A 12,370-nucleotide genomic window follows, 5' to 3' on the forward strand; every position below is an offset into this window, starting at 1 on the left:
TTCAAATTAGCATGCTATATTCGTTTGTGCACTTATGGCTAAACGAATATCCCAATCATGTCAACAATGTTTATGGTCCAGTTTGTCAATTAATTTTCACAATGACACTTGAACATAATGTACGTGATGGTGATGTTTATGCATTAATTCATAAATAAATAATTTAACATGATATTTCTAATATGACAAAGCACTTGATCACTACCAGTGTCTTCACGATTTAGTATTTTCTAAGTGTTCACTGCTGTAACTTATTGACATACATATCGCAGTTGTTTTTTGTTTCGTGATTTCATGCCTTGAAGGCATAATACTTTGCTCAGTGCTCGGATCACAAAAATCATGCTCGAAACATGAAATTCAGCAATTTGATTGGTTGATTTTCGAGCCTGAGTACAAAAATCATGTTCGAAAGTTTTATGACCGTGAGGCCAGAACTATATTTCCTTAGTTTGTGTGTTCCCTTTTTTTGTCAACGAAGTATTTCATTATTCTTCCGGATGTTATTGTGTGATACCAAAAAATATTTTTATATCAACAAAAAGTTTTAAATACTTTAATTGACATAGCTTTCTCCTCCTTTATAACCTATGATATAGAAGGAGACAAAAGATACCTGAGGAACATTAAAACTCAATACCCAAAAATAAACTGACAATGCCATTGCTAAAAAAAGAGCAAGAGGAAAACATACAAACAATAGTACACACATAACAAAACAGAAAACTAAAGACCGAGCCACAGGAACCCAATCAAAAACTTCTGCGCAATGTTAAGCAGAATTTGCTACACATGTGGCACCCTATTTATGACAAGTAAAATGTCCCACGAGTTTGATAGATATTGTAATTGATTCAACAGATCTGTTCAAAGATTTATATTTTATTTGTAATTGATGATAATGATCTTTGGACATCATGCGTGCTGGTCACCGAATTCAGTCTGAAAGAAAAAAAAAGTTTAATAAAGCATAACTAAAATTTAAAAAAAGCGGAAGCAAACATTTTTGTGTTCAAATCTTTTCAAAGTGTTGTGGTGACTTTACCATGTTTACAATATAACTCAAAATCATGACAAACGTTCTCCATGATTTTATACGGTAGAACACATTTCTTCAGAAGTGTTCTAATGTTTAAACTTGATCAATTCATTCCCAAACAAATGCAAATATTCGTCATATAACAATTATCAAAAGTTTTCAATTAAATAATTATTTATAAATTTCTACAAGCATCAATATTTTTCAAGTCTGGAATGGGTAACATTAATTAGGTATTTTGTTTATAATGGTTTCGATAATAGTCATGAAAGCATGGCATTTCATTAAAAATAACATGCCAGACTAATCACTAACAGATGCAATATATTGGCTATTATATTCTTATCGGTTTCAATATTGTGTTATTTTGTATTTCAAACCAAGTACTTACTGTGCAGTCCATAACTAACACATCTATATAGTATCCACCCCCAGTTGTTTGGGATACATGTGTTCCCATATGGACATGGGTTTGGCTACAATTACGAAAACAACAGTGAAGAAGATATGATTGTTGCCATATTAATAATACTTCTCTTTTTGATAATGAAAATAAAGATTTAAAAAAATCATTGCTAAGTATCCATTTATAAACAAAAATGTAGTTTATGATTGATATTTCCTTTTTTCCAATTTCATTGAAACATTAATAGAATGGTTCATAAAATATATATATAAGGGTATACATTTAAAATTTATATTCCAATGCTACGCCAGAGTTTTATGCAAAATTTCTCGTTTTGACTCACAATTTATTACAACAATACATTGTAAAGGGGTGTGTGTAGATCTGGTCGTTGAACGTTCAACTGTCTATGCATGTATAACTAAATTGATTTGTGCTATCACATTAACGACTCACTGTTGCATCACAATGATAAAAAGCATATAAATGAGATGGGATATTGAAGACCGATTTTAGTGCACTCGACGAGTATTTGCGAACAATTCCTCATAGGTATGCTAAAGTCCATTCGTTGGGTGGCCGAATTCATAACATTTTTGTAACATTTGAGACACACCTCTATCTAAGAATTAATCAACTTACCCAGCAAGGGTTGTTATTCCAATAGCAAGCAGAGGCAGCTAAATAACATAAAAACAACTAACACATTTAATTCCAGATCATTATCATATTTCAAGTATTTAACACTTGAAAAAAGTCATTTTCTGTACTGCATTCTGTTCAAACCTGTTAAAATGATAGCTCTATTGTCACGATATATGCGCATTTTATTGATTAATCTCTTAGCTACGTCATGATATTGACTCATTATGTTCCTTCTTTACTTATGACGCATACAGTAAACGCTGTTCATATATATTTATCCTTTGGTCTTAAGTGGATATATACATGTATGTGGCACATTAATAATCCTATATCCATATCTTTTTTTTTATATATTGTATATTTTGGTCCCTTGGCTAACAACTCTGTTAGTTGTTCATTGGTAACGATGCGAAGGTCACCAGTAATAACATGACCAGCTTAAAGAGAGCCGTGGTGTAGTGGTTAGTGCATCGGACTACTAATACAAAGGTTCCTGGTTCGATTCCCGTCTGGGATGAAAATTTCAGGAACTGAATTTTCGGCTCTCTCTTGACACCATTTGCGAGTATGGTCTCGAGGAAACGATTATTGTCCGTCGGAAGGGGACGATAAATGGCTGACCCGTGTTAAGAAAGAGCCATATCTCTTGCACGTTAAAGACACCCTTGTAGATTTCGAAAAAGAACAGGCTAATGCCGCTACAAGGTAGCACTCGCACCCGCAAAGTGGAAAGGGATTAATACAAGTTGCAAATATTGTTTCCCAATCCGCTATAAATAAATATGTTTAAACTAACATGACCAGCTGGACTATAATTGTATTGTGACGATGAACATGAGCAATCCGGAGGCTTGGATTTCATAACTTTCAGCTTTAAAAAGGCCTCTAAAACTCTCTTGTGGTTGAAAATTTTGGATGCAACAGACTTGGTGTAAGTATAGGAAATAACAGTTGTAGCTCTAATTTTGAAGTAATCAGGAATATTTTTTTGTACAGATTTCTGATGGAAAATATTGCTAATATTTACAGCATCTAAACCTTTATTGGTGAATTCTACACTAAAAAATAACGTGTTTCCTCATTATTGGATGTAGTCGATACGGGTTTGAATAGTCTATGGTAAGCAATGGCCATGCTTATTGCAACTAATCTATACAAAACAGAACGAGAAACAGTAACGGAAGTATTTTGGGCCTCTTGAAATAGTAAAGAAAGTTTTGACAATGGAATGGAGTATAATTTAGTTCTGATATGATGAAGGTTTTTGAACAGACGTTAACATACTATCAATTGTCACCGTGTGCACAGCAGGTGGTATATATTTTCTGTGACCATGAGCTCTATTTCGTCGAGCAGAAGTATTAAATAATTGTAATGTATAGAAAGTACTACACCTGGGACTAGGGAATGGCTATTCCCAACTCTCTTATCCAAAAGTCTTCTCTTTGTAAACGATATGGTGTACTCAATATTGGGTCATTTGTAGATAGATATATTTATTCTATTATCCGGACTTTCATTGAAACAATAGAATGGTCAGGCTGATTGAAATGTTTATAGAGAAATTTGTTGTTATAAGGATCATTTACATTAGATAGATGATCATTCATTCTAAAATTGAGTCTTTGTCGAGTTTCCCCGACTTAGATCAAAGAGTACATTCAATGCATCCATAGGGAATGGCTGTTCCCAACTCTCTTATCCAAAAGTCTTCTCTTTGTAAACGATATGGTGTACTCAATATGGGGTCATTTGTAGATAGATATATTTATTCTATTATCCGGACCTTCATTGAAACAATAGAATGGTCAGGCTGATTGAAATGTTTATAGAGAAATTTGTTGTTATAAGGATCATTTACATTAGATAGATGATCATTCATTCTAAAATTGAGTCTTTGTCGAGTTTCCCCGACTTAGATCAAAGAGTACATTCAATGCATCCATATGGAATGGCTGTTCCCAACTCTCTTATCCAAAAGTCTTCTCTTTGTAAACGATATGGTGTACTCAATATGGGGTCATTTGTAGATAGATATATTTATTCTATTATCCGGACTTTCATTGAAACAATAGAATGGTCAGGCTGATTGAAATGTTTATAGAGAAATTTGTTGTTATAAGGATAATTTACATTAGATAGATGATCATTCATTCTAAAATTGAGTCTTTGTCGAGTTTCCCCGACTTAGATCAAAGAGTACATTCAATGCATCCATAGGGAATGGCTGTTCCCAACTCTCTTATCCAAAAGTCTTCTCTTTGTAAACGATATGGTGTACTCAATATGGGGTCATTTGTAGATAGATATATTTATTCTATTATCCGGACTTTCATTGAAACAATAGAATGGTCAGGCTGATTGAAATGTTTATAGAGAAATTTGTTGTTATAAGGATCATTTACATTAGATAGATGATAATTCATTCTAAAATTGAGTCTTTGTCGAGTTTCCCCGACTTAGATCAAAGAGTACATTCAATACGATACCCAATATTGGAAGCGGTGCAATTCAAATCCTCATGACTGTGTGTATTGTAACTTTTGGTGGTTAAATTACTTTGAAAGTGGGTATCAGTTATTAGTATATCACAATTTTTACGGTTACATTTGGAAATAGAGCAATATTAGGTGTTGTCATTGAAATCTAAAATATCTGAAAGTTGAACAGTACAGGGCCGAATATGTACAAACTTGTCTGAATTTGTATAGTACAATGAGGATTCAGAAGACTGCACATGTGTCATTTTCATAACATCATTTAAGATGATCCTGGGGACACCTGATAAAATCGGTGTTGTTGTGTCCTTGACAACAGCAGACTGACACCTTTTTATCCTGGGCGTCGTATCATCCAGTATAATATTTTTTGTTCTACTAGTTATCATGCTGTTAGGCTACCGGACTGGTAGAATCCTCGAGGACAGATTGTCCACCAGCAGAGATTCCGGACCGGAGTTGATAAATAAAGGCAACAGTAGTATACCACTGTTCGAAACTCATAAATCGATAGAAAAAAAAAATCCGGGGTACAAACTCAAACTGAGTAACATATAAACTCATAATTAGAATCACGGACCCCAACAAAAATTGGGGGTTTTATCAAGTGCTCCAGAGTAGGTCGATCCTCTTCTATATGTGAAAATATTTGGAAAGTGAGCATTAAAGCGTTAACTGTTAGAGAGCGGCTGGGATTTGTTATCTTTCTACGAAAAAGTCGAAACAAAGTATATTTTGCATTAATTCTCGTTTTCCCCACGCCCTAGGTCAAAGTAATTCCGTACGGGAAAAAGCGTCAAAACGTTTCATCACACATTGTCACATTGCTGATAACTTTCTCCGCAGACGTTATGACTTCATATATACTTTCGGTGCACGTGTAAGAACATATTGGAGCGAATGTCAAGGTGATATGGTCATAGGGAAGGACGATAGAAAAACAAACATGCAAGTCTTGATACAGGTAACGCTCAACTTCATTTTCAGATAAAGTTCTCTATTCAACATTTATATCAGTGGAATATTATATAAAACGATTTATGGAAAAAAGAATTACCTTTATATTAAGTTAATCGTTCAACATTACAAATTTCTTTAACGAAAAATAATGCACCCTGTATTGTTTCATAGGATTTATAATATGATTAATCAGTGTGAAAACCGTGACTTTGTCTAAGTTTCACAGTTAAATGGACTGTATGGCGTTGTTTGTATATCGTTGAATATTTGCAATTAGGTATTATCTCACGGAGAGAATTTGAGAGTTGTTTTTTAGAAAAGAAGTGGAAGTCAGTTCTCATGAGCATGCTATATTCGTTTGTGCACTTATGGCTAAAAGAGTGCCCCAATACAGTAAACAATGTTCATGGTCCTTTTTGTCAATTAATTTCCATAATGACACTTGAATATATATAATGTACATGATCATGGTGATGTTTTAGCATTTTTTTAAATAACATTTTTAACATGATAGTTCTAATATGATTAAGCACTTGAAAACTACCAGGGTTTTTTTGCGATTTAGTATTTCTCGAGGGTTCACTACTGTTACTTGACTTTCACTGTAAGTTTTGTTTTGTGATTTGGAAGTAAAATTTTTCGGACTGTACTTCCTTAGTTTGTGTGTCCCTTTTTTTCCAACAATGTATGACCGAAATTTGTAACAACATTAGCAATACGACGGGTGCCACCTTTGAGGCATGATCTGCTCCCCCCTCCGTAGCATTTGAAATCATCCCTAGCTTTTTGTTTTCTGGGATCGTGTTGTTTTTGTACCCCTATTTTTGACATTCTGTTCATGCATCATTGTCAATATAATGGCAATTGATGCGACTTTCGTACAAGTGAGATGGTTGGCGCTATAAAACCAAGTTCAATCCACCGTTTTCCACATTTGAAAATGTCTGTACCAAGTAAAGAATATTACAGTTGTTATCGATTCGTTTCATGTGTTTTATCATTTGATTTTGCCATTTGATTAGGGACTTTCCGTTTTGAATTTTCCTCTGAGTTCAGTATTGTTATGATTTTACTTTTTTTCATTAGTTTCCCTTTAATATTATGAAACACCAAAATCATTTGTATATCAACAAACAGTTTGGAATATTTGATTTGACAGAGCTTTTCCCTCCTTTAATACCTATGATATAAGAGTAGATGGAATGTAAATAAGGTAAACTTTTGAAACAATCAAACGAAACACAGAATACTGGGGTTATTAAAAACAATAACAGAAGGTTTGGGTGTGCTAAAAAGAGTGGCAAAGATACCTGGGGATCACTTACTCTCAAACTACGACAAAAACACCTGACAACACCATTGCTAAAACGAAAAGGACCAACAAGCAAACATACAAACAATAGTATACAAAACACAACACAGAGAGCTAAATACCGAGCAACAGGAACCCCACCAAAAACGTAGCGTTAAGCAGAATTTGATACACATGTTGCACTCCAAGTAAAATGTCGAACGTGTTTGGAAGATATTGTAATGGATCAAAAAGATATGTCATAAGATTTATATTTTATTTGTAATTGATGATAATGATCTGTGGACAGCGTGCTTGCTGGTAATCGTATTCAGTCTGAAAGAAAAATGTAAAGTTAAATAAAACATGACTAGAATGACAAAAAAGCAGTAAGAAATGCTTTTGTGTTTAATATTTTAAAGTGTGGTGTCGAACGCTCATCAAACTTGACTAAACAATATAACTCAAAATCACCATGAACGTTATTCATGGTTTTATAAGCTAAAACATTTGTCCATGCTTCCTCAAGAAATTATCATGTGTATACACTGCACCGATTCACTCCCAAACGAATGGAAATATCCGTCATGTACCAATCATCAAAAGTTTCCAAATAAACATTGTTAAATAAGTCTTTATAAATGTCAACAATCATCAATTGTTTCCGTGTCTAGAATGGTAAACGTGAATTCAGTCTTTTGCTTATATTGGTGTCGATAGAATTCGGATATCTGGATAATTCATTTAAATTAGCATGCAATATAAATCACAACAATAATTTGGACATTGTCTAACGCATTCTTCGTGCACTTATCGGTTTCCATATTTTGTTATTTTGTATTGCAAAAATACTTACAGTACGGTCCATAACTAACGCATCTATAACGTCTCCATCCCCAGTTGTTTGGGATACATGTTTTCCAATATGGACAAGGGTTTGGCTACAATTACAAAAACAACAATGAAAAAGATATGTTTGTTGCATTATAAATGATAATCATCTTTCTGATATTGAAAACAAAAACGTATAATTGTATATTCTTGTAAATTTCTTTTGATATTCAAACGGAAGTACGCATGAAACATTAACAGAATTGTTCCTAAAATATATACAAGGGTATGCATGTCTACGTTCTATTATAATGCTACCACAGATTGTATGAAATATAACATTTTTTTCCTCACAAAATATGTATAAGATCAATACATAATAATTTAGGTTTGCACAGGTCTGTTTTAATAGTCTGGTTACCTGGATTAATTATTGCTTTTACATTAACAACTCACTGTCGCATCACATTGATATAAGGCATTTGATTGAAATGAGATGTTGAAGACCGATTTTAGTGAATTTAACAAGTTTTCGCTGACAATTCCTCATAAATAAGCCAAAGTTTATTAGTTGGAAGGCCTAGTTCATAAATAAAGGCTTCAGTAGTATACCACTGATCAAAAGTAATGGTCCGATTTAGCGAAAAAAAATGGGTCACAAAATAAACCCAACCTGAATGAAACATATCACTTATAAGAATATACAACGCCATAATAAAAACGATGAACTGCTACAATGACATGATAAATAAACGTTTACATGTAAAAAACCTAAATAAAATTTTACTCTCATTTCTATCTAAAATTTAAGTCAACTTACCCAGCAAGGACTGTTATTCCAATAACGAGCAGAGGCAGCTATATAAAGGAAAAACAATTGACTAATTTAATTCCACATCACTATCATATTTTAAGTATTTAACATTTGAAAAAAAATCATTTGATATACTAATTTTTTTTTGAAACAGTTTTGTTCAATTCCCTTAATTGTTAGCGCTATTGTAACAATCTACAGCTCATCACAATTCTAATGTTTCGAGTTGTTGCTTTAATTTTTTTTTTGAAAAGCCAAGTTAATCTACTGGTATTTGAAACAATTTATACAATAAGTGTTTGTTACCTGTAAATTGTAAAATACTAGAAAGATATTAAATCGTATCGAACATATATTAATTGTTTCCTTCAGTTTCATCGATGGCAATTAATTTGTAAAACATTCACAATCACTTTCCTTCTTTTTTATTTTTTTGTTAATATGAATGCGAATCATACAGTCCTGTACTAATAAGGGTCTGATTTGTGATTCACAGAAGAGAATTTATGGACCAAGATAACAGGAAATGTGACAAAATAAAAAACAGAGAACAAAATGTCAAAAACAAAACGAAAACAAAAATGCTTAAATTTAAATAATATATGATAATCATGATAAAGGGGCAAGCATATAAAACATTGCTAAATATAAAAATTAAAATAAATGTATTACAAATTATAGTTAAAGAAATAACGACTCTGTCCATTTACAAAAAAAAAAGATCCTGTACCAAGTCAGGAATATGGCCATTGTTATATTATAGTTCGTTTCTGTGTGTGTTACATTTTAACGTTGTGTATGTTATGTCGTTTGTTTCCTCTAATATTTGAGTGTGAATTCACATTACTATATAGGTGTCATGGTTTTTTTCTATTCCAAATTCATGTATTTCAGTTTTGATGTTATATTTGTTATTCTAACCGGATTTTGTCTAATGCATAGTTCGTTTCTGTGTGTGTTACATTTTATTGTTGTGTCGTTGTTCTCGTATATTTAATGCGTTTCCCTCAGTTTTAGTTTGTAACCCGGATTTTTTTAATCGATTGATGAGTTTCGAACAGCGGTATAATACTGTTGCCTTTCTTTATCTATCACTCACCTCTTCCAGCTGCCATTTAACAGCCTATATAATGAGTGTACACAGGTATAATGGTATCAAAGAGGCATTCTGTTTACTTTTTTAAATCATTTTTACCCTTAATTTGTCACGGAAAGAAACTTTCAATACTAATACAATTTTTTCTACACACTAAATTTTCAAATAGTCCAAAAAATATAATTTTATTTTGTTCGCTACTTAATAATTTCCCTTTCAAACCTTTAATTATACATGTTATGCCATCAACATTTTGTACTTCAATAATATTTTACTGTATTTGTATACCTCAACTATTGTATCTGTATTTATATTAAATTTTCTCTGTAAACTTGTATTTAGTTTCAAGAGAATAAAGTATCTATCTATCTATCTAATACCGACCCTGCATACAGGCACCAAGGATGACCATAACAGCAAACAAACAGAAGAAAAACTTCATCGTGGTCTGAAAATGATCATTTATACATGGATGAATATTAATATTATTTGACAATTGAAGTTACATATCGTCATTATTGATTGGTATCACGATGCCTTTAAAAAGTATGTATTTAAAGTTAATTATGGTTTCATCATTCTAATACGATTTAAAACGAAAGAAAACATCTCGAATATGTGTTTTCTTTTCTAATACAATATATCTTACTTAATAGGAATATTACAGTAACCGTCTCTGTGGACAGCGATTTAACTTTTGATCTTCTATTATACAAGGCTTTATTGATAAATCCTTAAATTGTGTCATGTCTCATGTGCTGTTCGACTAATTATATTTTGTTTTCCAGGAATTGAATTCTAAAAAAATGACTTTAAGTACGATATTTTATCCGTATAATCTTGTGTAATGACATGCAACACTGTATGATCACATGGAATTGTGTGACTTACAAAGGAATCATAGCTGAACATGCTGAAGCAACTATATAAACTGTCAATTCAATTGTGTTTGTTTAATAAGGAAACATTACATCTATTACTTCATTTCGAAAGTAAATATTGATCATACAAATTTTGATGTTTGGTATAGGTCAGTTTCCATTTTGATGCATATCTGAAGTTAATAACCAAGATGCATGTGCGTATACAATTGTTATATAAACAGACACAGACTTTGCTATTACTTTGATGAATTTGACTACTTGTTTTTTTTTGGGGGGGGGGGGTCATAACCGCTTTTATGAGCTCTTCAACGTTTATATAAAAATACTGAATTCCGAGGAAAATCAAAAACGGAAGGAAAGTCCCTAACCAAATGGCAAAATCAAATAATAAAACACATCAAACGAATGTCCATCTTGTGTTGTAAATTTGGAACTATTAATGCTAAAAGGGGATATTCCCTAAAAGTATATGTTTTCGTTAAATAAATTTTCCACACATATTTGACCTAAACTAAACGATGAAATTAGGAACCTATATGTTAAAAATGGCAGCATTATCATTGAAATTGCGCGTAAAAGACATGTACATGTACCTACTTACAAAAATATGTTTTGCTTACAAATGTAGTGAATATCTTATAGCAACAGTGTAAATTACAATATTAAAATTTTACTTACTTCGGTTTTGTCCTTTTGAGAATAGATTGCAGGGTCATTGTCAGGTGTATTTATACCATCGTTGAAGGGTTTAACTTGTTTCTGTAAATTTAGGGGATTTTTTGTGATTTATCGTACCACCTAGTCGGTCAGTCAAGCGAAAAGGTTCCAAAAGGATAATTGAATATTTTGTATCTAAATAAAAACACTACAAATATTAACTTTTGTTCCAACAATTAAGTATATTTTGATAGAGTGTATACACATAGTACATATATTATTTTAAGCCTTTAATTAATATTAAAATGATAAGCAGCGCCCCTTTTTGTACCTTGTTATATAAATTTATCATTATCGATTTGTCCTCAGTTTATCAACCTTAACATGCAAAATCATTCTTCTGACATTAACATCAATTTATAATTACAAAAAGTAGAAATGTTTGACCATACAAAATAAATTATATAAGTGTGATGTTATTTGTTGTTACTTGTTTAAAAGTTGTTTATTATGTCTCATGGAGTAGTTTTTGTTACATATTACAAGATTGCACTAGGTTATACCATTACACTACAGGTAAACATTGCCAACGTCACGTGAAAAACAATGAAAGACAATTAATTATACATTTGTTCATTTTATATATTATCGATGACATTTATTTAATTGGAATGTTTTAAACAAAGAAAAGCAATCAAAGAATAGAAAAAACAATAAAACATTTCTTTTTAACAATAAATGACCAGGTGTATTTTATTTGCGTAATTGACAAAATATATTGTTTCATTTAAGGTTGGACAGAAAAGTGTAATTTAATATGTTTCTATCAGTGCTTCTGTACTGACGTGACATATTACGGCGACAGTAGTATACCAATGTCCAAATCTTCTAAATTGTTTAACACGTTTATTTACTGTTTCCGGTGACAAGTAACGAAATAAAGCGGTACATATACTAGTATAAGGGTCAAACTCTATAAGGTGAAGTTGACCGTACATAAACTTGGCGATTGTACAAACTACAAAAAATAGTAAGTGTCCGAATTGAATTGTGCAATATTTTTAACTTTTTCATATATGGACCTCAACAACTATAATCAAGGTATCAAGGTCCACAATTCCTAAAATAAACAGATTGATTTGCTTATTGTAGAAGGTTGTACAGTGATAGATAATTATTGCTTATCTTGTATATCTATGCCAATAATATTATATTGGGGACCAGGCTTAGAATTTTACAAGCAAGACGT

The 12,370-nt window shown here is 31.9% G+C and overlaps 1 protein-coding gene and 1 long non-coding RNA gene across 2 annotated transcripts in view; both read right to left on the minus strand.

The window, feature by feature from the left end:
* Positions 1-12,370, minus strand: part of LOC139526915 (uncharacterized) — a 350,297-nt gene that overhangs the window by 53,099 nt on the left and 284,828 nt on the right. The gene's annotated exons all lie outside the window — the stretch shown is intronic.
* On the minus strand, positions 7,103-11,230 carry LOC139526897 (uncharacterized). The gene is made up of 5 exons (XR_011665214.1): positions 11,143-11,230; positions 9,965-10,028; positions 8,491-8,528; positions 7,696-7,780; positions 7,103-7,175 (listed from the first exon to the last, which is right to left on the minus strand). It is a non-coding gene; the product is annotated as an uncharacterized lncRNA (long non-coding RNA).

The sequence above is a fragment of the Mytilus edulis genome, chromosome 6 (genome assembly GCF_963676685.1).
Source record: "Mytilus edulis chromosome 6, xbMytEdul2.2, whole genome shotgun sequence".
Lineage (NCBI taxonomy): Eukaryota > Metazoa > Mollusca > Bivalvia > Mytilida > Mytilidae > Mytilus > Mytilus edulis.